This window comes from Mixophyes fleayi, chromosome 3, assembly GCF_038048845.1.
Source record: "Mixophyes fleayi isolate aMixFle1 chromosome 3, aMixFle1.hap1, whole genome shotgun sequence".
NCBI lineage: Eukaryota > Metazoa > Chordata > Amphibia > Anura > Limnodynastidae > Mixophyes > Mixophyes fleayi.
Window position 1 is genome coordinate 287,516,743 of NC_134404.1, and position 6,022 is coordinate 287,522,764.

Below are 6,022 nucleotides of genomic sequence, written 5' to 3' on the forward strand. Positions count from 1 at the left end.
TGTAATAAGCATTACAAAAAATATATTTATTCTATGGATGAAATTACATAGCAAGTTATATTTTGCAAAAGTAAGAAGTAAACTGAGCAGTATTTTATTAGAGATTTGTAAAATGCAAAAAATAATGAGGTGGGATAATCTGATTGTAGGCAGAACTGTGAGGTTACGATTTCAATTCAACATGAAAATGGCAAAAGACTGGAAGATATATTAAGCTTCATAAAAGCTACTGACTAATGCTGCGTATATGAAATAGTAGATTTAGTGTACAGTAGGTGCCCTCAGACTTTTAAATAGGCTAGAATTCATTTTTGTTGTTTTTCTCTTTTGTTTTTTAAAGCAAGAATATTTTATGGCTATTTATCGCAATTCAATTTTACTACATCACAACTCCATAAAGTACAAGTATATTATTTAAAAGTTTTCTGGAATCTTTCAAAACAGTATCCAAAAATATTGCAAGCAGACATCTATCTCTCACAATCTCTCTCTCTCTCTCTGTCTCTGTCTCTCGTAAAGAAAGACTACAGTAACCTATTGAAGTGTATGGATAGGGAATTATTGCCTCTAAATCAACAAAGTAGATAAACAAAACACACCGTGCCATAGACACAAACAGTTCACCTGTTTCCACTTATGGCATGTGAACTTGCATGTCACTTAAATATTCTAGCAGTGCAAGGTTATGCATATGTGTCACATAATTGTGGTATAAAAACTCATAGACATGTAAGACATATGGGTCTTTTTATCAAGACCCTCTTTTAGGAATGCACTCCCAATATCCCTGATTTTGAGATGTTTACTGTATGGATTTCCGCACGATTGCAGCACTCAGCCTTACACTCACCTATCACACGGTTTATAGATTTGCTGAATCGGCCCCAACCAGTACTCTCTCACACATACACACCTATGATCTGCCGCCACCTATTGAATAAAGGCAATAGGACCCCAATATACTGTCACACACTGGCACACACTATGCTCCTTGTTACATACAGGTTAGCAATGTACACACCAGCAATTAAAGGGTTAACACATCAAAACTCTGTTACTCAAATGTACATCCTGGCACACACTAGTCATATGCATTAAAAGTTCACACTCCAGCATTGAAAGGGTTAACATGGTCAAGAAATATTCTTCATAAAAGGCTAAGGGATTCCCTAGAGCAGTGTTGGGTAACCTGTAACACTCCAGGTGTTGTGAAACTACAAGTCCCAGCATGCTTTGCCACTAAATAGCAGCTTATTGCTGTCATGGTATGCTGGGACTTGTAGTTTCACAATACCTGGAGAGCCGCAGGTTGCCTACCCCTGCCATAGAGTATAAGGAACAAAACTTACTACATTTTTGATTTATTATACAAAAGTACAGGGCATTTGGATATAAATAAAAAGGAACATATAATAAATGGCATACAATAAATAAATGTAATAAAGTTGTAAAAACAAATGGGATGAAATTGCAGAGAATAAAACTTACATAAATGACTAAATGAATAAATGAATAAATAATGAATAAATGACTGAAGGGGAGCTGATGAAGTGCCTGAAGAGAGACTAATTAAGTGGCTGAAGGGGGGCTAGTGAAGTGGTTTAGAGGGGCTGGTGAAGTGTCTGAGGGGGGCGATTAAGTGTCTGAGGGGGGCGATTAAATTGCTGAAGGCGGCATTTAAAAATAGAGTAGATTTGTTTTGGGAGGGAATAATCTCTCTATTGTGTGCCAGTTACAAGAATGCTCTCTGGGGTTTCTGTGGTCACTATAATGCTAAATATTAATTACATGGGGCTGACAGGTGTTTGTATTTGATTATAGCTCTTTGCCAACAATTTTTCACATATATTTTTATATATATATGCCTGTGATATGGGGTAGTTTTAATTGCCCATAATGGATTTGGAGTGTTGTGTTTGACCTAAATAACCTAATCATTTAGGGTTTGTTAACATTTTGTATTATGATACAATTTTTGCAGATTTTCTAAACAGGACCCCAACATTCCAGGAGCCAGCAAACCGACAATGCAGCAAGAACCAGCAAGAGATAACAGCACAGTCTGTCTAACTTTGAAATCTGGAGAATACTCTTGTATATTCATATTCAGATATATCCCTATACACCTATATAATGGTGTGTGTGTGTGTGTGTGGGGAGGGGAGGGGGTGCTACGGGTGTATTAGGGTGTCAGGTTATTACAACCAAGTCTGGCTGAAATATTAGATTTTCGCACAAAGAAAACTATGTGTTTGTCAGGAACTTTATACCATGTTATGAGCAGATACTGGGCAGCCAGGAAAAAATTACCGGCTAGTAGCAGCTATGGGCAGGAATCTGTAGTGTTGTGAATGCAGTGGGCCCTTTATGAGGACTGTGTCACAGTGCAGAAACAGCTTCTCCGACATCAAGCCTCACATAGAAAATTGGCAAGAAAAGAAGGGATGCTAGAGGAACAGGTGGTGGGCCACCCCAGGTGATACAAGTTATTACGCATAAGGAGTAGCCAAGACATTTTCTGCCTATGGAGACCATAGAAGGAATTCATGTGCATGACACAAACAGGGCCCCAGCATAGCAGCATTCTGGTGAGTACATTATTTTATTTTATTTTATTTAAATACAATAAGAAGCCATGATAATTTTGTCCAAACCAATGCAAATAGAGTGACAAACATACGTATTATAAAATGCCAGTCTAACATTATAAATTCACAACATAAACATAGCTAATATTCAAAATTTAAAACATTGTCCCATGGTTCAATCAGCAGCTTCTTAAATACAAGGTTTGCCACTCTTAACTCATCAAACACGAGGGCTGTCACCCTAAACACAGCAAAGAAAAGGACTGTGACCCTCAACACAGTAATCCAGAAATGGGGAGGTAGCCGGTAAGTGCATCTTAATAAAATGCTAATTCTGATATTGAACTAATCTAGTTTGAAGAGACTGTGGTGCAGTCAACATAGCCTCATGCATGTAAAAATGGATGAGGTTACTCTGGAGTGAAGCAGTGATATGTCTAGTAGAGGGGGGAAAGCTGGGAATAGGTAAGCCCCCATCCCATCACAAGTGCACGCCTGCAATGATACAGATACATATTAACAACTAATACATGTGAAGCAAATTAATTCTTATTGCTAGCACAGTAGTAAGCAGCAGGGCCGGACTGGCCATCTGGCACTTCTGGCAAATGCCAGAAGGGCCGATGACAGTGTGGGCCGGTCCCACTACCTGTGATCCCCCGATTAAATTAATTTTTTTTTTTCTGTGTGTACCCGTCATGACGTGTAACGTCATGACGGCTCTGTGCGCCAGCCCGGCTCCCGCTCTTCAGTTTCCTGGCCGCGCAATGTTGTCAGTGCTGAGGTCAATGTATGTTTTATTTTCATTGAGAAGGGAAACCAAAAATGTCCGTGCGGGAAGGGGGGGAGAGAGAAATCGAATATATGTGCAGGGGGGAAGGGAAATCAAATATTTGTTCAGGGGGGGAGAGAAATCATATATATGTGCAGGGGGGTGAGAAATCAAATATTTGTGCAGGGGGGGAGAGAAATCAAATATATGTGCAGGGGGGGAGAGATATCAAATATATGTGCAGGGGGGAGAGAAATCAAATATATGTGCAGGTGGGGGGAGAGAAATCAAATATTTGTGCAGGGGGGGAAAGAAATCAAATATTTGTGCAGGGGGGGAGAGAAATCAAATATTTGTGCAGGGGGGGAGAGAAATCAAATATTTGTGCAGGGGGGAAAGAAATTGAATATATGTGCAGGGGGGGGGGAAGGGGCATTAAATGTGTGCAAGGGGGAAGGGGCATTAAATGTGTGCAGGGGGAAAGGGGCATTAAATGTGTGCAGGGGGAAAGGGGCATTAAATGTGTGCAGGGGGGGCAATGGCTGGAGGAGGGGGAAAATAAAAATGGCCATTGTGTGTGGGGGACAGTATATGACTATAATGTGTGTGGGGGACAGTATATGACTATAATGTGTGCTATTAAGTGAATTTGGGACTGTTTAGGGAAAATGAGGTCTATTTATTAAATGTGATTATGAATTATTTAATGCCTGGGATGGTTGTGGGAAATGGTTATTTTTATTAAACATAAATGCTATTTAATTTCTTCCTGAGGTTGTTTGGAAGGAGGGAAATAGATTTATTTATTAAATGGGAATACTATTATTTTAATGTTGGGGCTGGAGTGAGGCCTAATTTTATAACGTGGGTGCTATATTGAGTTAACACCGGTGTTGGTTGGAGTTTTCTAAGTTTCATGTACCCATTTTTTTTTTCCCCAAATAGGGCCCCCAACATTCCAGGATCCAGACAAGCAGCAACTGATCTAAAGACACGAGCAGCCACAAGTGGTGACAATGACAAGACAGGTAGGAGAGACCAGGACAGTTTGCCAACTGTCCTGAATTTGGTGGGTGACTGTCCTGCTTAGTCAGGATTTGGTCTCACTGCAAGGACAGTTGGGAGGTATGTCCTACTTCACATTGTACTGCTTGTGAAGGCAGAACTGTGTGCACCTAAAAGTAGTGCTCAACAGTGTTGCCTGTGTATTTTTTGAAAATGTGTCTAATAACCATATAACATCATAGGATCCCCCTGTCTTAAGTGCCTAGGGCCTCCTGAGCCTAAATCCAGCTCTGGTTAGCAGGAGGGAGCGGATAGCTACTCCCAGTCCCTGGATAGGACACAGCCTGCAGAGCAAGCCGAGGAGCTCTAAGTCTCATGAGATTTATTAATCTTGTGAGACTAAGAGCTTCCCTGCTCACTCTACAGGAAGTTCCCACTGTGATGGATGTCAGCAGCATCAGAAGCATAGATAAGTACAGTGGACTGGGGGTGTTGTAATGTGTTTCTGGGGTGGGAGGGTGGCATGATAGGGAGGGCCTGATAAATCTAATGTTTTATTATAATGTATGTAATGTATGTATCAATGCCCCATGTTGACCACGCCCCCAACATAATGTGGCCACGCCCTTGGCGGCACCGCTGCTGCGCAGCGGCACACAGTTTTTTCATGCTCATCAACAGAGATGGGCCTTTATGCTTGAAAGGCCAGGGCTGATTTTTAGTCCCAGTCCGGCCCTGGTAAGCAGTATAGTATCTCTTACAGCACAAGACACTTCAGATACTTTCCTGTGCTCGTGGAGATCCTTGGATGTTTGTAATATTCTTATAACATTCAGATGGTACTACATCATCCCATTATTAAACCTCAGATACTGAAGTTCATTTGTTGCCATTGACACTCACTAATAAAAATACCTGCCAGGTATTGAATTACAGGTTTGTAGCTCTGACATTAGATTTTATCTTTAGATGGAATGTACAACAGTTATCTTTAAATTCCTTTTATATTAGATTCTAGCTAGGGGTGGAACCCATCTATATCTTTAAACATTTATACCCTGGCCAAAATGAGAACAAGATAACTATTTTTGTATGCTACTATAACTTCAAACAACTTCTAGGTCATTTTAAAATACAGAAGGCAGTCAAAAACTAAATAGCAATATATTTATCTAACTACAGTATCTATCGATATTGTGTACAGATGCGTGTTTAAATATTTTTCTTATGTAGAAAGCATAGCAAAATACAATAAACATATAGAAAGTTATATAGTTGATAAAAAAACTACAATCTCATTACAATATTTCAATATTGTTGGGCATTTCCATTAGTTGTGAGTTAGAGTAGCCTCTTGTTTGCATTTTGGGCTGGGCCTGATATATTAGCAACTAAATGTTTGCTCTGAGCCTGGGAAACATAAGCCCTATTTACCATTTTTAAATGTACCTCCTGAAGTCTAGCTGAACTTAGTGCTTTCATAGTTTTCCCAGTGTGAGCTAGTATTTTAGCTGGTTCTCTGACCTCACGGAAATCCACTTTACATGCAGACCACACCCAGGACCACAGATGTTCTGTGTTGGAACCACTTAAGTCCAAATAAATATATCTTATTTTAAATTTATTTGTGCGCGAAAAGCTAAGTAAAGATTCCAAC